Source organism: Ursus arctos, unplaced genomic scaffold (genome assembly GCF_023065955.2).
Source record: "Ursus arctos isolate Adak ecotype North America unplaced genomic scaffold, UrsArc2.0 scaffold_15, whole genome shotgun sequence".
Lineage (NCBI taxonomy): Eukaryota > Metazoa > Chordata > Mammalia > Carnivora > Ursidae > Ursus > Ursus arctos.
Genome location: NW_026622819.1, coordinates 59,419,835 through 59,442,929, shown reverse-complemented (window position 1 = coordinate 59,442,929; position 23,095 = coordinate 59,419,835). Strand labels below are relative to the sequence as shown.

At 51.0% G+C, this 23,095-nt stretch overlaps 1 long non-coding RNA gene across 1 annotated transcript in view; it reads left to right on the top strand.

The window, feature by feature from the left end:
• Positions 1-9,019: 9,019 nt before the first annotated feature.
• The window catches only part of LOC130543723 (uncharacterized), a 30,626-nt gene continuing 16,550 nt past the window's right edge, over positions 9,020-23,095 (top strand). Inside the window, exons 1-2 of the long non-coding RNA XR_008959250.1 lie at positions 9,020-9,193; positions 10,712-10,896. This is a non-coding gene — a long non-coding RNA (uncharacterized LOC130543723). The remainder of the gene's footprint in view (positions 9,194-10,711; positions 10,897-23,095) is intronic.

Here is a 23,095-nt window from a genome sequence, read left to right as displayed (position 1 = left end):
CAGGCAGTCTTCAAATGGGGAGAAAGATGCCAAGAGCGGGGCTCAGGGTCACTCGGCCAGGAAGGGGACCAGGACTATAAGCCTTGTTGGGAGCAGAGAGAGGACAGCCCCTTGTCCCCCCTCCCAGCGCCTCCCTTCCTGGGGGTGCAGGGAGGAGGGCCATGTCCAGGTTTGGGCTGTGCTGAAGGTGAGAACCCACGGGAGAACAGTGACTGGAGGAAAGTTGCCTTGATTTCCCTGAGGCAGCCATTTGGGGAATTTGAGGCAGGGGCAGGGGCTCCTCCAGGGATGGGAGTCTCGGGGCTCACCCTGACGACCCCTTTCCCTTCTGCAGCAGCTGCAACCTGTCCTGGTTGAATCTGCTCGTGGCCTTGCTGCATTCGTGGGGTTTGAGCAGGCTCATTGCAACTGGGGGTCCCCAGGTGATGTGAGTGAGACGATCCAGAACCTGGGAAGGAGCAACCCCCACACCTATTTGCCTGACTCACAGGCTCTGACGTTAGTGGCTTGCGGCTTACTAAGGATTAGGACCCAGTCCTGTCCTCCAAGGGCCCCGCCTTAGGCCCCCATCTCAGAGGCAGGGCAGTGGTGGGGGGGTCCCTGTGGAGCCCCAAGTCCCCAGGATGGAGTCCTTGCCCCAGCGGTGACTAGCTGCGTGGCCCTTTGCGGGTAGTCCCCCCAGCATTCCCCCAGGATGGATTCCTTGCCCCAGCGGTGACTAGCTGCATGGCCCTTTGTGGGTAGTCCCCCCAGCATTCCACCCCCCCCCCGTCTCAGTGCTTCATCATGGGTGAGCTGTGAGGATTAAATGATCAATGTGGCACAGTCCCAGTACCCCATACGTGACAGTCATTGTTCCAGGAAATACTCGGGTGCTCCTGTCCCCCCTCGACACCACCGTGTTGTTCTAAGGCAGCGTTTTCTCAAAGTGGGGTTCCCCACACGGCCAGCAGCAATGTCACCTGGGAACCTATTAGAAATAAAAATTCCCCGGCCCCACCCCAGACCTACTGAATCAGGAACTCTGGGGTGGGGCCCAGCGCTCTGTGTTTAACAAGCCCTCTGGGGGATTCTGATGCCTGCCTGTGTCTGGGAACCACTTTTTTAGGGCATTGACCTGACTGTATCATGTTCTTGCTCTAGACCCTTCCATGGCTCCTCATGGCCTTCTGGATAAAATCCAAGGATCTAACCAGTGGTTGAAGCCCTCCCCTGATGGCCCTGACTGACGCGACGTGGCCTATTTCCCCAATCAGATGGCAGGCTGCTGGAGGGCAGTGACGGTGACTCATGCCTCGGTCCTGTGTGGCTGGCCCCCAGCTGGGCTGGCAGACTTCACAGAAGGCAGGAGAGAATGATGGCCGTGCCGATGGCACGCGTGGCTCTTCGTGGAGTCTAAGGTTCAGATTCTGGCCTTCACTCTCTCTCCGTGTGAACCGGACACGTTGCTTCACTGTTCGGAGCCTCAGTGTTCTCAGCCACCAAATGGGCATAAGAATAATGACTGCTTAGGTTCCCGTGAGGATTAAGGATGATCCCCTGTGCTAAGTGCTTGGCCTGGTGCCTGGTAGGGGCCTTAGAGAATCAAGGTGCCACCATCCTTTATCCCAAACTTGGGGCCAGAGGTTTCAGACTTCTGAGTTTTTCAGATTTTAGAACTATATACAACACAACACAGCCAAGCGGCAGGGTTTCTATTAAAAAACAACACCACTGATGTGCTTATACCAAAATGTATAAATATGCAAAGTAACTGCAATAATAGAGACTATCGATAAATAGCTTCTCATTGGTTTAGGTCATGCCGAGTCTCTTGGATTTCTCCAGAAGGGAGCCATCGAAAGGTTTAGAGCACAGGAGCAACACAGGCAGGCTGATGCCCTTCAACAGCAGGAGTCTTCGCGAGAATCTCCCACAGGGCTCGGTAATCGCAGCCTGTCGAGCTCCACACGCCGTCATTTGGGCCTTCTGGCAGCCAGCGAGGAAGGAGTGGCCAGTCTCCCATTTTACAAAACATTTTACAGAACAACTGAGGCTCAGGGAGATGAAATTACTTGCCTGGGGCCCCACAGCTAAGTGGGGGTGGGGGCGCACAGGGAAGGGGATTGGGTGCCAAATGAGTTTTGGGGCCAAACTGACAAAAATCTTTTGATTTTCCGAGATGGCCTGCCCTCCTCCTGGCCCATGACAGAGAGAAAGAACACAGGCTTCAGCATTCAAACTGGTTCCATCATTTCCTAGTTGTTTGGTCTCAGCCAAGGCACCTAGCCTCACTGAGCCTCAGTTTCCCCATCTGCAAATTGAGGCTGGCAGTGGTTCTTTGGCGGGTTTGAGGGACAAGCGCTGGGATGCTGTGTGGGCACTCCGGGCACTCAGGAGGAGCAGCACTGGGGTTGGCTCTGCTCTCCTCTGGGGTGTCAGGCTGAGCCCCAGAATTCCCCAGGCCCCACCCCCAGCCCACACCCCAACGTGCCTGGGCCTGGGCCCTGGAACGAAGAGGAGCCCTTCCAGCCTGTGTTGCCCAAGTATTGTGGAGGCCTGCTGGAGCCTCTCCAGGGTGACAGCACCCGTGTTGCCTGTGCTCAGACACCCACAGGTGCTGTTCCGTCCCTGGGATGCTGCAGGAAGCAGGCTGGCGTGGCCAATGCCATCTGAGTGACACTACAGGAGCAGCTAGGACTCGAACCTTCCCAGAATCCAGCAAATGGGTGCTCATTAAGCCCAAGTCTGTGTGCTCCAACGCTTTGCTTTCCGGCCAGCCTTCCTCAGAAGCAGTCACATTTCTAGTCTGGGCGCTGACTGTCTCTATCTCTTTCTTTCGAAAACTCTTTCAAGGTTTGGCATTTGCTGAGCACCACCGTGGGTTGGGGAGCTCCAAGTTCCAAAGCCAGAGGCCTGGGGTCAAATCCCAGCTCCGCCAGTGACCAGTGGTGTGATCCGGGGCATGTTACTTGACTTGGTGCCTTCATTTCCTAATCTGTAAGGAAGCTGACCTTCTAGAGGCCCGTCCTTCTAGAGGCTCAGATCAAAACCTCGGAGGCAATCTGGACTCTGCTCTGTCTCTCGTGCCCACATCTGATCAGGAAGTCCGGTCGGCTCTACCTTCAGTTATGTCCAAATATCCAGAATCCAATGATCTCTTTCCCTCTCCAGTTTGATCCCACTGCTCAGAACCACGGCGTCTCTCAAGCCCCTGTTCTTTTGCTTCCACATTGGCTCACGGATAGCTCATTCTCAGTGCCCTGCAACCAAGGGGAAAACCAAAGTCCTTCCAGTGGCCCATGCGTCCACACCACATGGCCTCACCTCCCCTGCCTGCTTCTCCTCCCACCTCTCCCCTTGCTCGCTCTGGGCTCCCTCAAGGAGCTGGGCACTGGGCTCCTTGAACAGGGTACACTCCTGCCCAGAGCTACCCTGGCCATTCTCTCTGTCTGGAATGCTCTTCTCCAGATGCAAGCCTGGCTTGCTTTCTCACCTTCTTTGGGTCTTGGCTTAAATGTCATCTTGCCGGACTCCAATATTTGAAGGCCAGCCCTGATTTGAAGGGCAGACCCCTCGCCCTAACCCTCTGTATACCCTCCTTGCTTTTTCCCTCGTGGCCCTAATCACTATTTAATGCGTCTTCTATTTTACTACGAGAATGCAAGCTGCAGAGGGCAGGGAATTTTGTGTCTTTTGTTCTCAGCTCTGTCCCCTGAACTTAGAACGGCATGTGGCCCACAGCAAACATGTAACTAATATTGTCGAATGAATGGCCATATGAACAAGTAGTGTAAACCACGGGTTTGTTGTGAGGGTTAAATGCATTTGATGCAAAGTACTTGGAACACGCCGAGCTCGTGAAGTGCTCACTATGGGTTTGCTACTGTGGGGTGCAGATCTCTGCTCCAGAGAGCTCGGAGTGCAGAAGAGGGAGACGCCAATTCTGCCCCTGCCAGGAGGATGTCCTGGAAGAAGGTTCAACAACCCATGCTGACTCCGGGGCTGTGAGAGGGCCCAGGGGGCCCTGGAAGTGCGGAGCAGCTGGGTGAGCAGGCGCGGGGGAGTGGAGGGGCCCCAAATGAGGCCAGACTGTCTGCAGCTCCATGTCACGAAGCGCCTGGAATGACAGGCCACGGAGTTGTAGCTACCTCCGGGGGCAATGGGGAGCCTCAGGAAGGCTTGGGGTGGGGCTGGGGTGGGGCTGGGAGGGGAAAGGGTGTGAACACTCTGAAAACCAAGACCTGTGCCCTTTGAGGTCTTAGAGGGGAAGGTCATGACCTTGAATTAGAAGCTTTGCTGTAGCAGTGAGGGGTGGCAGGGTGTTGGGTGGATCAAGGACCTGAGCTCTCCCTACAAGGACAGTCTCCATTCTGCCCCCATGGTGAGGGGGCCTTTCTGGTGAGCAAGAGAGTTCCTCCAGCGACTCCGCCCTGTCTAGCCCAGTGTTAGGGAGGAAGCAAGTAGCCCATCTCTGGCAGTTTTCCAGGAGAATATCCCGGATGTCCTGGAGAAAGGGAGAGCGGCTGGATTGTGTAGCTCCCTGAGCGGCAGGAGGGGCACAGACAGGTTCTCCGTGAGGGGCAGTGAGGTGGGCTCTGCGGGCTGGAGGCCTGGGGAGGGCCTCTTCACCAGTTCCTCCACCATGCTCTCGGTGAGCACCTGCTATGGGCCAGGACCGTGCCGGGGACTGGATGTGCAGAAGGACAGTGTAAGCAAGGCCCCTGCCGCTGTGGGGCCAACAGTCTAGTGTAGGAGGCGGCAAATCCAGGAGGAGCCGACACAGGATACTGAATCACAAATGTGAGACCTGCTCTGAAGGGAATTTACCTTTCATGGGAGAGAGTGATGTGGACTGGAGGCTCAGGGGAAGGCCTCTCAGGGAAGATGACACTTGAGCCAATATCGGCAGGGGTAGCAGGAAGCCTTCACGCCAAGACTGAGAGGAAGAACATTCCAGGCACAGGGAAGGACTGGCCACTTCCAGTCCTAATGATATTCAAGATGATGTTGGGTTTTCCAGGGCTGGTCAGAAGCTGCACTGGGGGAGTCCACTTTTAGCAGCAAAATTGTTTGTTTTTTTTTTTAATTTTTATTTTTTTATTATTATTATTTTTTTCTAATAATGATTTTTTATTATATTATGTTAGTCACCATACAGTACATCCCCGGTTTTCGATGTAAGGCTCGATGATTCATTAGTTGTGTATAACACCCAGTGCACCATGCAATACGTGCCCTCCTTACTACCCATCACCGGTCTATCCCATTCCCCCACCCCCCTCCCCTCTGTAGCCCTCAGTTTGTTTCTCATAGTCCATAGTCTCTCATGTTTCATTCCCCCTTCTGATTACCCCCTCTTTCTTTATCCCTTTCTTCCCCTACTGATCATTCTAGTTCTTATGTTCCATAGATGAGAGAAATCATATGGTAGTTGTCTTTCTCTGCTTGACTTATTTCACTAAGCATTATCTCCTCCAGTGCTGTCCATGTTGTAGCAAATGTTGAGAACTCGTTCTTTCTGATGGCTGAGTAATATTCCATTGTATATATGGACCACAGCTTCTTAATCCAGTCATCTGTTGCAGGGCATCTCGGCTCCTTCCACGATTTAGCTATTGTGGACATTGAGCAGCAAAATTGTTTTAAGTGAGGCCCATGCTCACTGTGGTCTCCTCTGCCCTTCAAAACACAATGTTTATCACCTTTTCCACCCTGACATAGGGAAAAAGGGTCTGGCCAAGCAAGGATTCAAGAGGCAGAGAGGTAGAGTCAACACCTTCTCCTTTGGAGGTGGGAATCTCTTGCCAAAGAACAGAAGGAAAATTCATTAAAGTATTTCATTCATTCAAGTGCTTCTCGAGCTACGTGCCGGGCATTATTCTAGTGCAGGGCATATAGCTGCGAACAGGACGAAGTCTGTACCTTCCAAAGTTTACAGTCTAGCAAGAGACGGACAATTAACCAAGTGAATAAAAATATCGTTTCAGGAGTAAGATGATAATTGCTATGAGAGAAATAAGGCCAGGACAGAATGGTCTAGAGTGTGGTTGGTGGTCAGGTAGGGTCTCTTTGAAAGAGTGATAATTTGAGCTGAATAAAGTGAGGGAGGAAGCCTGAGAGGCTGTGAGGTAAAGAATTCCATACAGATGGAATAGTAAGTGGAAAGGCCCTGGGGCTAGGGACCAGTTTAATTGGCTCAAGGAGAAGGAAGCAAGCTAGCGTAGCAGCAGTAATTTGAGGAGGCAGAGTGGCGGTAGGTCAGAGAAGTACTGAGAGCCAGGCTACATAGGGCTGTCAGGCTACTCAGGGGCCTCTGGGGCCCTAGGACTGCCATAGATGTCCTAGGATTCAAGCCAAGTGTCTGCTCTCAGGCACAGACCAGATAAGACCTGCTCTGTACAGTCTGTGGTCCCACATCCCACCATCCTTTCTCCTCCTTCTGTCGAAGTCCCTCCTTCTGGAACATTCCGTAAGTCCAGTTTGTGTGGCAATGATGGCTGCAGAGGTGGAGGGCTAGAGCCAGGGATCCTGCTGCCTTTGGAGAGAGGGCTGCAGCTGGAGGCTCTTTTATCTCCAGTCAATATACTGGCTGCTTTCTCCACTGCTTGCTCTGGATACCCCTCTCTGCCTGGCTTGATCTAAAGTCCCCACATGCCACACTGGGCCCACTGCGAGCTCCAGGCTATCTGCTGCCCCCCCAGCCAGACTTACTCTAAGCCATCTTCTTCCACCTCTGTGAACACCCAACCCTGCTTCCTACTCTTCACCCTTCAAGTCTGGGCTTCCATTTTGCAATTCCTCTCAGCTCAGCTGGTTCTTGGTGACATGCCCAACTGATGGCCAACTGGTTGATCCCCCTGTTGTAGACAATGGTGTTGGGAGTTTCCCCAGTGTTGACACACATCTCTGTGGCCAGGTCCTCTGTGGGGCAATGGGGATGAAAAGACATTTGCCCTCAGGGAGCTTGCAGGTGGCGGGGGCGACAGCTGTTACGACTTGGCTGGAGGAGTAAATGGCGCTCCAGCTACACCGTCCCCAACCCACCCACCCCCCAGCCATCTTCTTTTGACCTGTGGTCTATAGTTTTTAAAATTTTATTTGGAAAAATCTGAAATCCACAGAAAAGTTGTAAGAATGGTTCAATAAACACCTCTCCTTGCTTCATCTGGAGCAATAGTTCTCAGCTAGGGTTGATTTTTGTCCCCCAGAGGACAGGTCTGGAGGCAAGGTCTAGAGAGAGTTTGGTGCTTAACAACCAAGAGGTGCTCCTGGCATCTAGTGTGTAGAGGCCATGGATGCTGTTAAACAGGCTGTAATATGTGCCATGTGGTGACTGTCCCTCACAACAGAGAATTTTCTAGTTCTCATCACAAGCAAAAAAAAAAAAAAAAAAAGGGTAGCGATGGATGTTAACTAGACTTATTGTGGTGATCATTTCTCCATGTACACATATACCCCATCATTCTGCTGCACTCCTAAAACGAATACGGTGTGGTATGTCAATAATATTTCAACAAAGAAAAAGAGGTACATTCAAGTAAAACCACACTAAGGTTTGTGAATGAAAGCCTGGAAAAATGTATAATGTACAAATACTAACCAAAGAAAACTGGTGTAGCCATATTCATATCAGACAAATAGATTTTAATCAACTATATTAATAGGGGTTATGAGGGAAAATGCATAGAATTAAAGAGAAAATTCTTTAAGAAGGCACAACAGTCATAAATGTGTATGTGCCTAAAAGCATAACCTCTAAATATGTAAAAGGAGAAATGTACAAATCCATAATTAATTTGGGATGTTTTTACTGCATCTGTCAAGCAGACAAAAGAGAGGGGGTATAGGTTCTCTCAGCAACAAAATATATGATCTTCATTATAGATAGATGATGGATCGATCGATCAATCGATCGATAGATGATATAAACAAACCCCAGCAGAGGCTGGGGGACCTCCTCTTACATAGCGTGGTTCTAAATCTCATGGTATTTGGGCTGTTCTCCCCTAACAGCCCTGGAGATGACTTATTAATGCCAGCTCAACTCTTACAACAAAATGACGAATTTGGAATTGCCATGTGCAACTCTAAAATTAAAAAAAAAGAAAAGAAGAAAGAATTCTGTGGTCCAAAATGTCAGTAATGACAAGATTGAGAAATCCTGCTCTAAATAACCAATGGTAAATGCTTGACTCACATTCTTTAATCTCTCTCTCTCTGTTTCTTCTTCTTGTTCTTTTTCTTCTTCTTGCCCTCCTTCTTCTCCTCCTTTTCCTCCTTTTGCTTAACTCTTTCAGAGTAAGTTGTAAGACGCTGTGACTCTTCGCCCCTACACACTCCCGTGCGTCCCCGGAGAACCACAACGCACATCTGATGCAGAACGGTGATCTCGTACACAGTGAACCCGCAGACGTTGCCAACTATCCCAGTAATAGCCTTGATTGCATTTCTTTTTGTTACCCGGAATCCAGCCCAGGGTAGGGTCTATATTCTGCTGTCCTGGCCCTTTTCCCTCCTTCAATCTGGAACAGTTAGTTCTTCAGCCCTCTGTATCTTTTCCGCCCTTGACATTTCTGCAGAATACACGCCCATTGTTTTGTAGCATGGCCTTGTCCTTCAGCGTGGGTCTGTCAGGTTGTTTCCTCATAATCAGATCCAGGTCCTGCATTTTTGGCAAGGACTCCCCGACAGTGCGGCTGAGTCCTCAGTGAATCACATCAGGAGGCATGTGATGTCTGATGGTCCCAACTGATCTCTTGGCTAAGCTGGTGTCTGTCCGATTTCTCCCCTGCAAAGGCTTGCTTTCACCTTTTGGGATTAATAAGTAATACGGAGGCTGATGTTTGGAGACTGTGTCTATATCCTGCCCACCTGCAACAAACTGCCCCCTGTGACGATGCTTACCTAAATCCATTTTCACTCTTAGGGAGCCAAATGGTTTTCTCACTCCATTGTCCCTTGATTATTCTTTTTTTTTTTTTAAAGATTTTATTTATTTATTTGACAGAGATAGAGACATCCAGCGAGAGAGGGAACACAAGCAGGGGGAGTGGGAGAGGAAGAAGCAGGCTCTCAGCGGAGGAGCCTGATGTGGGGCTCGATCCCATAACGCCGAGATCACGCCCTGAGCCGAAGGCAGACGCTTAACCGCTGTGCCACCCAGGCGCCCTTTGATGATTCTGACCCCACGATTCGCCAGCATCCGCTGACGGTAAATGAATTCATTTTTACTACAGTCGTTGTCCATTGATGCTTTTACGAACCCATCATTCCCTCATCACTTACTAGTTGGCATTCTTCTATAAGGAAGAGCTTTCCCTCCTCCTCCCTCTCTCCTTCCTTTCTTTTTTCTTTATTTTATATTTATCAGGGTGAATTCATGGACTCTTTTATTCAATATGTCATAATCCATTGCCATCATTATTCAATGCTCAATTGTCTCCTCTAAGTCAATACTCAGATTGTTCCACAGTTGGCAGCGGCAACCTCTTCAAGCCGGCTCCTGCACCCTTCTGGTGTCTCTCCATCATTCTTTGGTCATTTCCGTACTTTCTGCCAAAACTTGATGTTCCAGGCTCATCTTGTATTTTTCCTGTTTCAGCCTTGGAACCATCCATTTCCCCAAATTGCCCCGGTTCCTTTTATTGGGGAATGAGCCAAGAGCTGTGTGCTTATTGTTACTGAGGTGTCATTGACCCTTTCAGCCGAAAGAGCTAGAAATCAACATTCATTTGTGTTTTAATATATTTACATGGTGAGCTCATACATTTACCTCAAATTCCAGTCCACCACCACAGGCTTCTTTCTCATCATCTCCCTCCCATATTTGGACCTGCCCTGCTGAAAACCCTAACACCCCTACATCAACTAATGTATTTGCTCATTTGCTCGGTGCTACAAGAACCACAAACCAGCTTCGGACCTGGTGAGCAACAGGAAACCCTATGAAGTAAAGTTCTGGCTGTCTTTCCAGCTTGGGTTTGTTCTTTGTCCCCTCTCTGTAGTATCATGCTATCACAGGCATATGATATCAATTTGTTATAATTAGATGAATTTGCTTTGCTTTGAATTTAATTTTAGGTTTTGCCTATTCTTACTAATTTAATTGAACACCTTGCTTCAGTCCTCTCCGCCTCTACTTCCTGCGATGTTGGACATGTCCTGAGCTAAAAATCCCCAGGTGCTAGTGGTGCTGCTGGGAGCTCCTCGTGCTTCCGGGTCTCCCCTGCTGCATCTCTGGCAGAGATGATTTTTATTTTTATTTATTTTTTAAAAGATTTTACTTATTTGAGAGAGAGAGAGTGCGAGAGCACATGCACGAGCAGGAGTGAGGGGCAGAGGGAGAAGGAGAAGCAGACTCTCCGTTGAGCAGGGAGCCCCATGTGGGGCTCGATCCCAGGACTCCATGATCATGACCTGAGTGGAAGGCAGACGCTTCATCGACTGAGCCCCCCAGGAGCACCCGGCAGAGATGATTTGTGTACAGACTTGGCATTAAATAACAGTAAATCACCTGGTGAGAAATGCATTCTATTTCTGATTCCCCTTCATTCTCTGATGACTTCCGGAGGAAAGGCTCAGGCTGCAGCTCCTATGGCTTTAATGGCTCTCCAGCCCTTGCTCACCTCTCCTTGCAACAAGAGATGGAGGGCTCCGACCCAGAGCCTGCAGAAGGCAATGATATTTAGGTAGAAGACAGCACTGGCTCATTTATCTCTTTGTTTTTTAGAGTCAGACTACCTGGTTTCAGTGGTAATCTTGCTGCTTTCCAGCTGTGACCTTGGGTGCGTTACTTAAGGTCACCGTGCCTCAGTTGGCCCATCTCTATGCTTGGGACGTAGCGGCACCGCACTATGGAACTGTTACGAGGATGAGCGGGTCGATGTCAGTGCCTCGCAGAGTGCCCAGCACACGGTAAGCATCAGCTATATTCATATGACAATCTTCCATTGATGGGAAGTGATTCCAGCTTTCCATTCAGGATAATGATGCAACATTTCCTTTTAAGATACATTTAGTTCCACGAGCCAATGAAAAATAAAGGTTGGGTGTGAAAACAAGTAATCTGCGGATTTAGCACAAATAGCCAAACACTATGGTGTGACAAGGTGGGTTTGCGGGTTTCCTGCTGCCCCCGGTCTTCGGTAAAATAACGTACATGAAAGAGCATTGGAAACTGTAGAGTGCTCTCCTCCCTCTCCCCTCTCTCCCTCTCTCTTCTCTCCCTCCTCCCTCCCTTCTATCCTCCTTCCTTCCTCCCCGCTTCTCTCTGGATCCTTCCACAAGTAATAATAAAGACCCCCGCTAGGTGCTATGTCAGGCGCCAAAGGCGAAGAAATCATGAAGCGTCCTCCCGGAATTCACAGTCTAGTTGGGGAGGCAGACTAGTAACCAGATAATTATGACCCTGTGGTAATTGCCCTGATGGTAGATCTCAGCAGAGCATGTAATTGGAGCAGAGCAGGGTGGGATTGCCTCACCCAGCAGAGGTGCGGGTGGGTCAGAAAGGGTTGCTGACGTCAGAACTCGATCTTGAAGACTGTGTAGAACTACTGGGAGAAAGATTGGGCAGGTGTTTCCCACGGAGAACACCCGAGTGAAGCTGTGTGGCCTTAGAGAGCACACAGGGTGTGTTTGCTCAGGAAACTCGAGCACATCAGGGTGGTGGGGTGCGGGGCGCAGGGCTTGGCGGTTGAGGCGCAAGTCTGGGAGAGGTCCGCAGGGCTCAGTGATGAAAGAACCAGAAGGCCAAGTCTAAATCCTGGGCTTGACCCCGTACTACCACGGAGCCACCGGAAAAGCAAAGCACAGGCACGTCTGGGGGCTCAGTCAGTTGAGCGTCTGCCTTCGGCTCAGGTCATGATCCCGAGGTCCTGGAATCGAGTGCCGCATTGGGCTCCCTGCTCAGCGGAGAGTCTGCTTGTCTCTCTCTTCCCTGTTCTTGCTCTCTCTCGCTATCTCGGTCTCTCTGTCTCTCTCTCAAATAAATAAATAAAAATCTTAAAAAAAAATGAAAGAGCAAAGTACAGCATGACTTGGTCACACTGCATTTGGGGAAGGTCATACAGATGCCGGCAGCCCGGTTGGAGGGGCAGGCCTGGAGTCGGCACCTGCGGAGTCTCCTAAGTCTGACCCCACAGTCCGCATATCCCATGCCTCTCCCCCTCCAGAGGCATCTGGACGCACTCTCTCCTGAGAAATTTGTGCGCCTGGCTCCCAACAGAGGGGCCTCATCCAGCATGTTAACGCAAAGACGGGGTCACCCTGCTCCATCACCCTGTCCCAGCTCTGCCATTGTCCGGCTGGACGGTCTTGAACAAGCTACTTCCCTCCTCCACTGGCACCACGGGCAGAATCCCACCTGCTTCAAGGGGCACAGTGACGATCAGTCATGGAACCATAAGTGAGAGTCCTTCGTGCTTTGTACAGGGCCATGGCTGTGCACGGGGAGGGTGTTTGCACCCAGTTTCTGAAACTCCCATAGCGCCTGGCTGAGTCAGGGCTTCAACGTGCTTTGTTGCCCTGCTCCCAGCTCTAGGCACTCCACCCGTTCCTGTCCTTTCCAGCGGATGCTCTAGGTCAGGTCTCAGGGTTCGCTCATCAATGCTCTGTGCACATCAGAGGTCGCCAGGCCCTGCTGATGGCCTATCCCCAGCACTGACACCTGCCCCTGCCCTGGATGGCCCCACACTAGAGGACCCTCTTACCAGAGTCACTGCTGCCATCTGTGCTCTGACCTCCTTCCTGTGAGTCAGGAGGACAACAGAGGCTCAGGTCAAATAGTCTTTTGTCCATCCATCCATCCATCCATCCACCCATCCACCATCCACCCATCCACCCACCCACCCACCCACCATCCACTTCCATTCAACCTCCGTGCATCCACTCATCTTCCCTGAGCCCCTCCTGCGTGCCAGGCACGAAGCTAAGCTCTGGGGAGAGAGGGATGAATGAGACGGGTGCGTACTTGCTCTCACGCACGGTGGGTTCGTTCAGGAGAACAGAAGCATGCTAGGGTGGGACAGTGTGGGGTTCAGAACTTGGGGGTGAAATCGCGAAGCTGGAGAGAGGTCTGCAGAAGTTGGGGGATAGGCTGGCGGGGAGATGACTGCACATAGGTAAACAAGATCATTTAGGCTGTCATAGTATCAGGAAGGCAGGAAATAGGGCCCTCCAGGGAGAGATGGTGGGGTTTGCTGGGGTGCCGGAAGAGAGCAAGGCCCCAGGGGGCACGTGGACTGGGCTTGCTGAAGGGTGGGCCCCAGGGATCCTGAGGAGCCGCAGCCAGAGCACTTGGCTGGCCCTCCGGGTGGCTCTGAGCCTTCTGGGCACAGGGAACCATCTGCCCCAGTGTGGGGACCTGGGTTCCAGCCTTGGGTCTGCCACTCCCAGGCTGCGTGACCTTGGACTAATCACCTTCCCTCTTGGCCTCTCGTTTATTATCTCTGGAATGGGAATCATGATAGTTCTGTCCTCTGGAGTGAGAATGATAAGTACCCATCAAGTAACAGCACATAACTCAGCAGGGTGCTGGCGTCCAGGAGGGGCCAAATGCGTGTTAATTTTCACGTGCATACTCTCTTCCTTCTTCTCACCAGTGGCCCGCAAGATTTCCCGGAACCCTGAAGACCCTGCTTGGCTGTGGCTCCTGCTACAGTTTCCCCATCTGTAAAATGGGGTAATAACAATGCCTGGTAGATAGTGAGTGCTCGGTCAAAGTTAGTGGGTGCTGTGATTGCCTCAGCAGCCAGATGACCCGTTAGCCTGCCCCCTGCACACCCCCTTCTGAGTCTGGCCACTGCATCTGCCCCTGACCCCACGGCCACCTCTTGCCTCCTGCCCCTGGTCTCATAGACTTTAAGGTCTCAGGGCCTTTGCTCAGGTGGCTCCCTCTGCCTGGCTCATGCTTCCCTCTAGCCAACTCCCTGCTGCTCTCCTTACTCCCAGTCCTTGAGCACTCTATCGTATCACCCTTTTTTTTTTCTCCAAGGTCTTATTTTTGCCAGGGTCTGAAAGGATGTCTTTTTTATTGCTTCCGTTTATCTGCTTATTATTTGTCCCCTTTGGTTTGGAGTTTCTAGAAGGCATAGCCTACATCTTGCTCCCTGCTACGATCCCAGCTCCTAGTACAAGGCCAGGTCCACGTGCGTATTTGCTGGGAGAAGGAAGGAGGGCAGGAAGGGAAGGAGTAGAAGAGATGAAGGAGAGGAGGAGGGTGGCAATGCCTGTGGAAGGAGGCAAGGAGGAGGGGCTGGGGGTGGGGAGCCCCGCGTCTCCTCCTCTGCTTCTCCACACAATCCTATTTCAGATTTCTGTGGTGGCTTTCACCTGAGCTTGCTTCCTTTCTAATTTTTATTTTATGTGGTGAGAACACTTAGATGAGATCCAACCTCAACAGAATTTTAGGTGCACAGAACAGCGTCGTTAACTACAGGCAGTGTTATACAGCAGATCTCTAGAATTTACTCATCTTGTGTGACTGCAACTTTATCCCTGTTGAAGAATAATTCCCCTTCCTGCTCCCCCCTGCCCCGGCACCCACCATTCTCCTCTCTGCTTCTATGAGTTCCATACCTCATATAACTAGAATCATGCAGTATCTGTCCTTCTGTGACTGACTGATTTTCCTCAGCACAGTGTCCTCGAGGTTCTTCCATGCTGTTGCCTATCGCAGGATTTCCTTTTTTCAAGGCTGAATAATATTCTGTTGTACGTCTATACCACATTGTCCTTATCCATCATCTGTCCATGAACATTTAGGTGGCCTCCACATCCTAGCTATTGTGACTAATGCCGCAATGAACATCAGACCAGAGTTTCTGCACAGCAAAGGAGACAGTAAACAGTGAAAAGAGACCCCTCGGAATGGGAGACAATATTTATAAATCATATGTCAGATAAGGGATATATATCCAAAATATATAAGGAACTTCTAAAGCTCGATAGCAAAAAAATGAATAACCTCCTTCAAAAACGGACTAAAGACTTGAATAGACATCTCTCCAAAGAAGGTGCCCAAATGGCCAACAGATAATCGAAGATGCTCAGTGTCACTAATCATCAGGAAAACGCAAATCGAAACCTCACACCTGTTAGGATGGTTATTAGATACATAATAAAAAAAAGACAGCTAGTGTTGGTGAGGATGCCAGGAAACTGGAGCCCTTGCACACTATTGGTTGGAATGCACGCTGGTGCGGCCACCGCGGGAACCAGTACGGAGGTTCCTCAAGGCATTAAAAATCAAACAATCCATAATCCCGCAATCCCACTTCTGGTCATATGTATCCAAATGAATTGAAACCAAGCTTGCTCTTGAAGTGGTCAGTGCTCTCCTTCCCCAGGTGTCTGTGGGGCAGAAGTCACTCCCCCCACCCCCCCAATTCCCACTGGCGCTCAGCTTGGGAAGCATCTGCTGACATGACGTCATGAGCACTGGGTGTTATATACAACTGATGAATCACTGAACTCGACCTCTGAGACTAATAATACACTATATGTTAATTAAAAAAAAAAAAAAAAGCCCAAAACTCGTAAATCTGGTTTCTCATCAGTGAATGGGGATTTTGTTGACCAAGGGGCCTCTGTCGCCACCTCCTGGGCATCTGGGGGAAAGGGCGCCTACATCACCCAAAGAGCCCCTCCTGACATCTGGGCGTTTATAAATAAACGCCAACAACAACCACAAGAGGAGCAGCCATGATTACTCCTTGTCAGACAGTGTACCAGGTGCTTTAAAGACATGATGTCTTAATCTCCAACAACCTTGTAATGTGGCTGGGGTTATCCTCATGTCACACAGAGAATTGAGGAAATAGACTCAGAGAGAAAGAATGGGCAAGGTCACACAGCTAGTGAATGGCCAAGTCTGGATTCTATCCCAGGTCTCTCTGGCCCCAAAGGGGAGCTGAGCTGTGTCCTGGAGAATGGCAGAGAGGGAACGAGAGAGCAGGCGGGAAAGAGGGAGAACGGAGTGGAGTGGAAGGCCATAGAAGGCTCTAGAAACTATTCCTGATGTCCTTCCCAGGAAGGTTCATTCACAGTTACTCTCAGGGCACCCATGCTGTCCCAACACCTTGCTCTGAGCCCTCCTCAGGACATCCGCCCAGCCACCGTGAGTGCTAATGCTGGGAAGCCTCCAGGCAGCAGCCTCCAGAAATGCTTTGTGCTTCTGTCTGTCCGCCACAGGGCCTCCTCTCCCTCCCCGCCCCACCTCCCCGCCCGTTAGGGAATGTTAAGGAGCCCACCAGCTAGGGCAGGCGCATCTCAAAATACGTATCTGATAAATGAATGATGCTCTGAAATGCACATTTTTATCCCCACCTTACAGATGGGGGAACTGAGGCTTGGAAGGAGGGAGGTGATTTGCTCGGGGCCACACAGCTCTGTTGGGGTAGGACGCTGACAGTAGCACCCTGAATCAGCCTCCCAGAGGCATCCATCAGAGAACGCTCTGGGTGGCCTGACTCCCTCAGGGCTAGCTGAAGCCCCCAGCTCAGGCTTGGGATCAAAGGCAGCCCTGCAGGAAGCCCTTCCCATCCCGACTTCCCCAGAACTAGGACAGGCTTTGACGTCAACACGTCCACATTCCTGCCCTCCAGTCCCAGGGCGGGGGCACTGATTTCCTCCCTCCAGCCTTGGCATCACAAACAGGAAGCTGGGTCATGTGGGTGGGTTGGGGCGAGGCAGCAGGGGGGGTGCGGGTGCCCAATCCAGGCATCAGCTCCCAGCCAGTGCCTACCTGGCCGGGGCCCCTGGGGAGAGCCAGGGGCTGGCATTAGAATGTGCCCCCAGGGTCACACTGTTTCCCAGGCACTTACAAAGGGCCCTCAGTGACTGCACCCCCGTTGGTCTCCTGCAGCTACCGCGCCCACATTGACTACGCTCCATCTCACTGATTAACACGGGTTGAGTGCCTCACGTGAGTCCTCATTTAATTCTCCAGAACAATCCTCTTACCTTCCTTTGCCGGATGAGGGGACTGAGCTATTGGCCCGCTCAATCAGTCGCCGAAAGCCCTGCAGCAGTGGGGACTGGGCAGGGCGGGGACTCAACCTGAGTGTGCGCACACAGCCTTCTCACCAGCTCAGCCCCTGTCACTGCAGGGTGGGAAGATGCAAATCCTGGGCAAACCCCTCTTCCGTGGCTCCCCTTTGCCCCAGGGACAAAAGTCTGTGCTCTGAGGCTGACACTCTATGCCCTTTATTCCTTGCTGCCCTCACCTCCCCAGTCGGCTTTCCTGCTTTCAATGTATTGAGCCACTGCTGTTTTTGGAAACCATCATCTTTTCCATAATGACCACCTTTTATAGAGGAGGCATCTGATGGTCGGGGGGGTTGGAATTTGTATCAGATCCACAGAACTACTGGGGGAGAGAGTCAGAATTCACACTGAGGTGTGGCTGGTCCGACGCCTTCCACGCCCAAGGTTCCCAAATGTTAGGAGGCCTGTTCAGATATCAGCTTCCTGGACCCAACCTGGGAGATGCAGGGAGGGGCCTGGGAATCTGCATTGTCAGTGATCTCTGCCCTCAGAGTTTGAGCACCTCTGCTTCCCAACACTCTGTGGCCACCAGGGCTGGCTGATGGACTCAAGGTTGTGTCGGAAACTGTAAGCCTTCATCCTGTGGGGCTTTTCCAGCCAGCAGGCTCTACCCGCCCAGGGATCTTCTCAGCCGGAGACCACCTCCCAGGGAACAGCCTGACTTCTCACTGCCCTTCTCCCTCAGGGTCCTGCAGGGGATCCTCCAAGATTTCCTCCCCTGTGTCTCACGTTCCCTACGCGCAGGCACATTTCACAGACCTGAGGAAGGGCTTGATTGTGGCCGGCAGGACGCCCTGGAGGGCTAGTAGACTGCAGGACGCCCTGGAGGGCTAGTAGACTGCCAGGGCCGGCGCCACCCTGAATCTAAGGTGACGCTGCAGCAGCTTCAGGGCCACACCGTGAACACCACAGAGCCAGAGGACGTGAGATACAGGGTGGCCAGCCAGCAGCAGGGGGTGAGGGGGGTCACCATTTTCTACCCTGTACAGCTGTGCCTCAGTTTCCTCAGTGACCAACATGGAGAGCAAGAATACCCGCTTCTCAGAGTTGTGCTGAGATCTGAATGGCACAGGAGAGTAAGGGACCAGTATCTGCTTTTCCTTCCCACACAGAAGTCTTTTCCAGGCTGGTTCCTTCCACAAATGTTTCTGAGCAAATACATGTTTCTCCCCTGAGGCTCTTGGGATGTTAGCCATCACTCTGATTTCTGTGGGACTTAAAGCACTAGCTCTGTGGGGCAGGTGCTGGCGGTTCAACAACCCCATTTGACAGATGGGGATACTCGTGGTGGCGGAGCGTCCTCTGTGCACACAGCTGGGGAATGGCAAGGGAGGGAATCAAACTGGGTCTCAGTGTCTAGTTGCCCGCAGAGCTTCTCAGGGAGACCACTGCGCTCACGCGGAAGGAGAAGACCCCAGGCGCCCGGCTCCATTCCCTGCGTGGGGCTTAGTGTAGACAGGGTCAGCCTGGCGATTTTTCAGGTTATGGCGCCCTCTAGTGGTCAGCCTGCAAAGGCAAGGCCTAGCGTTGAGAGGCTTGAATAGGAGCTAAGAGAAGGTGGTCCATATATACAATGGAATATTACTCAGCCATCAGAAAGAACGATTACCCAACATTTGCATCAACATGGATGGGACTGGAGGAGATTATGCTAAGTGAAATAAGTCAAGCAGAGAAATACAATTGTCATATGGTTTCACTCATTTATGGAACATAAGAAATAGCAGGGAGATCGGTAGGAGAAGGAAGGAAAGAATGAAGGGGGGGTAAACAGAGGGGGAAATGAACCACGAGAGACTATGGACTCCGGGAAACAAACTGAGGGTTTTAGAGGGGAGGAGAGTGGGCTAGCCCGGTGATGGGTATTAAGGAGGGCACATATTGTATGGAGGACTGGGTGTTATATGCAAACAATGAATCATGGAACACTACTCAAAAACTAAGGATGCATTAACAAATCATAATTTAAAAAAGTAAAAAAATTAAAATTAAAAAAATAAAAAAATAAAGATATGGAAGGAGAAGGGGGTGGGGACGGAAGTGGGAATTTGTCTGAGTTTTAGGCAGTAGGCTCAGCAGGTGCAAAGGCCCTGAGGGGGGAGGAAGTCTGTGAGTGAGCTGGCGGCATCTGGGCTGAGTGGGGCAGATGGGAGGGGGATAATGATGGAAGAAAGGCTCTGGAGGGGGTCAGACCCAACCTCACAGGGCCTTCTGAGCCCCCATGGGAAGTTTGCTTGTCTCCTTGGTGCACCAGGATGGCGTTGTGGTTAAGGTGTGGGCTCTGGCCCCAGGCCATGTGGGTTAGAATCCTGTCTCTGTCTTACGCTGGCTGGGTGACCTCTGGCAAGTTGCTGAAGCTCTTTGTGTCTTGGTGTCTTCACTTGGGCAATTGGGATGTAAACAGAGCTCCCCTCATTGGGCTCCCGTGAGGAATGAGTCTGAAAACAGTGGGAGGCCCTTGGAAGCTCCCCGTGAGCGCTGGTGGTTATTATTGCTGTTGTTCTAGTTATTGGAGGGTTCTGGGTCGGGGCAACAGGATCCGAATCCCAGTGGCAGGAGGACTCTGGCCTCTGAGGAGGGTGGCTTGAAGGGGCATGGAAGCAGGGAGAGCAGGAAGGGGCCGCTGCAGAGCACCTGAGGGGAGATGATGGTCACAGGGGCCGGGTGCTGGTGGGGAGGAGAGGACACATTCCACGCGTAATGAAGGAAGATCAACGGGGCTTGGTTGATGGATTAGATATGGTGAGGTCGGGGGCGTGAGGGAGAGAGCAGGTCCGACATGACTCCCAAGACCCAGGACCACACAACTGGGTAGAACATAAGATGAGCACCGGGGGTTGTTATTGGATTGATTGGTATTAAGTAACTGACTGATGGGGCCAGGGCTGGCGTATGCAGGAAGTCCAGGGCTAGTGCGCAGCTGCGGGGTGGTGGCCTGGAGGGGGTGTCTGGCAGAGGACGGCTGCGAGGCACAGTGCTCCAGGTGAGAGAGGGATTCTGGGGCACCTGCGTCAAGGCCATTATTAAAGCCAAGGTCAAGGGTGCCACCATGACGGAGAGGATGCCGATGTGAAGGAGGCGAGGCCTGGTTCTGGGCACCAAGGAGAGCCCATCAGCAATGGCTGGTTAGGGAAGGGTGAGCTGGAAAAGACCCCTGGGGCTGGGGTTTCTGGACCTAGCAGCAGCTGGCCCAGGAAGGCACATTTCTGTCTGACGGGCCTGAGCCTTCTTCCTCAAAGGGCCTGTTCAGCTCGATTCACCATGTGCATTCTCCCTGTTTCTCTCTCTCTCTCTTTTAAAAGATGTTATTTATTTATTTATTTATTTATTTATTTATTTATTTATTTGAGAGAGAGCACAAGCAGGGGGAGTGGCAGAGGGGGAGGGAGAAGCAGACTCCCCACTGAGCGCAGAGCCCACCATGGGGCTGGATCCCAGGACCCTGAGATTATGACCTGAGCTGAAATCAAGAATCAGACTCGCTTAACAGCTTAACCGACTGGGCCACCCAGGTGCCCCTTCCCTGTTTCTTTTAAACGCCCCTCCCCACGCTGCCTAGCCTTCACCACGAGGTCATTCCTGTAATACTTTCTACTCCTTTGCTTCTCACTCTCCCTCCTCTGTGCGGCCCAATCAGCCCACATAGTAAAGATCTCAACAAATGCCCCACACCCTCAGCTCCTCTCTGTGCTTCCCATTTGTCTGCTTATAAGACTTCCTCTTTGTCTTTGGTTTTCAGTCATTTTTCTATAATGTTCCCTAGGTGAGTTTTTATTTGGGTTTGTTTTGCTTGGAGGTTCTTAGCATTTCTTATAACTGTGGCTTGAGGTCTTTCATAACCTTTGTAAAATTTTAGCCACTATCTCTTTGAATATTGCTTCCACTTTTCTCATCATTCTCTCCTTTGAGAACAGAGTTCATGTATGTGCTCTGGGCTGAATTGTGTCCTTTCCTCACAAATTCATACGATGAAGTCCTAACCCCCAGTACCTCAGAACGGGACTGTATTTGGAGAAAGAGCCTTTAGAGAGCAAACCAAGGTAGAATGAGGTCCGTAAATGGAGATTCTGCTCTCCTGGAGCCCCCAGGCTGGTTCCCAGGTAACTCCCGTGCAGAGGCAAGAACAAGGATGGCACACAGTAGGTGCTCAATAAATGGTTACTGGGCAAGAGGTGGGAGGCCTCAGAGGGAGCATGCAGGGGGGAGCGTGAACAATCACCTTGAAAGGTGAAGTTAGATCTGTACTTCAAGAGTTTAAGCAAAATAAATTCTAGATGACTCCATTACCTAAATGTTTGTTAAAACCATGTAAATGTCCTAGGAGATAATACAGGTGAATATTTATATCATCTTTGGGTTGAAAAGTTAACGATTCACCCCCAAGGCAAAAAGCAAAGGAAAAGATTGATAGCCTTCGCTACATGAATTACCATTTTTTCTCTTTACATATAAAACATCTAGGCAAAATTGAAAGTCAAACAAGAAACTAGGAGAAATACTTTCAACATATCTGGCCAACAAAGGGTTATTGTTTTTGCTAGCATTCTCACTCTTTGGCAATAACACTTTGCCAAAAAATCCGCAAAGAACAGGGAAAAGCAACTCACAAGAAGATAGGCAATACTCAAACAATAAGATGTAGTCGTTGCCAATAATAATAAACAGTGATTGCAACATCAAGGAGAGGCCATATATTTAAAGTGTCTCATTGATTGCGGATGAAAAATGAATCATACCCAGAGTTAGTGAGGTTCTAGGGAAGTAGGTTGTTCCACGTTGCTGGGAAGTTGTGAGTTGTTACAGTGTTTTTGGAGAGCGGTTTGGCAGTAGAGATCTAATTGATGTCTTAGATCTTTGCCTCATTTCTGACCTAACACTTCCTCTTTAAGGAATTCCTCCTATAGAAAGTCCTATAGAGGGGCGCCTGGGTGGCACAGTCGTTAAGCGTCTGCCTTCGGCTCAGGGCGTGATCCCGGCGTTCTGGGATCGAGTCCCACATCAGGCTCCTCCGCTATGAGCCTGCTTCTTCCTCTCCCACTCCCCCTGCTTGTGTTCCCTCTCTCGCTGGCTGTCTCTCTCTCTGTCAAATAAATAAATAAAATCTTAAAAAAAAAAAAAAGAAAGTCCTATAGAAATTTTCCTATGGAAATTGTGAGATGAGCAAAAAGAGCTTCAAGGACCTGGAAGATAGGGCTGAGAACAATCAGAAAATGTTGCATACGACTAAAATGTGTATTGAGAGGGGAACGATGAATACATTATGGATCATCCAATCAACGGCATCCTGTGCAATTCTTAGAATTACTGATGAAAAATATACGGTAGCAATTTGGAAATTGCCAATACATGGCGTGAACCCTGGGGAGCTGCCCTAGAAGCCAGCTCAGCTGAGGAAGCCTCAGGGCCACAGGAGTAGAGCAGGGTGAGAACCCACGTCCCTGGGAGACCCTCAGGGTGACCCCGCCATGCCTCCCAGCCCTCTGGGCCTTCTGCCTTCTTCCAGACTTTCATTCGGGCCTGTAGCCCCTATACAACCCCTCCGCTGGCCGGATCCTGTCCATCCCCCTCTTCTCTCTCCTTCCCTCCCTGCTCTCTCTCTCTTCCACAACACGCACTCCCGCATCCACTCACATCCACTCACACCCTCTCTTGCACATATCCACACTCACATGTACCCACCCACATTCACACACTTAACCCTCCCAGAAACTCACACCCACCCACCCACACTCACACATATGCCCAGGAACACTCAGCCACCATATATTCAGATGCACTCACACACTAACATACACACTTTCACACCTGCACTCACACTCAACACATCCTTACACCACCCACACACTCACACACACAGCACTCCCACGCACATATTCGCACACTCACTCACCCACCTATTTGCGCATGCTCCCACGAACACACTGTCACATATGCTCCTGCACTCACACTTGACCCAGGCACTCCCAGGCACACTCGAGCACCTCCGGGTAGTCCTTTGTGCAAGTGGAGAGCCGTCTGGGGGTGCCTGCTAAGAGGTGGGCACTGCTCCGAGCACCGGAGATCCAAGAAC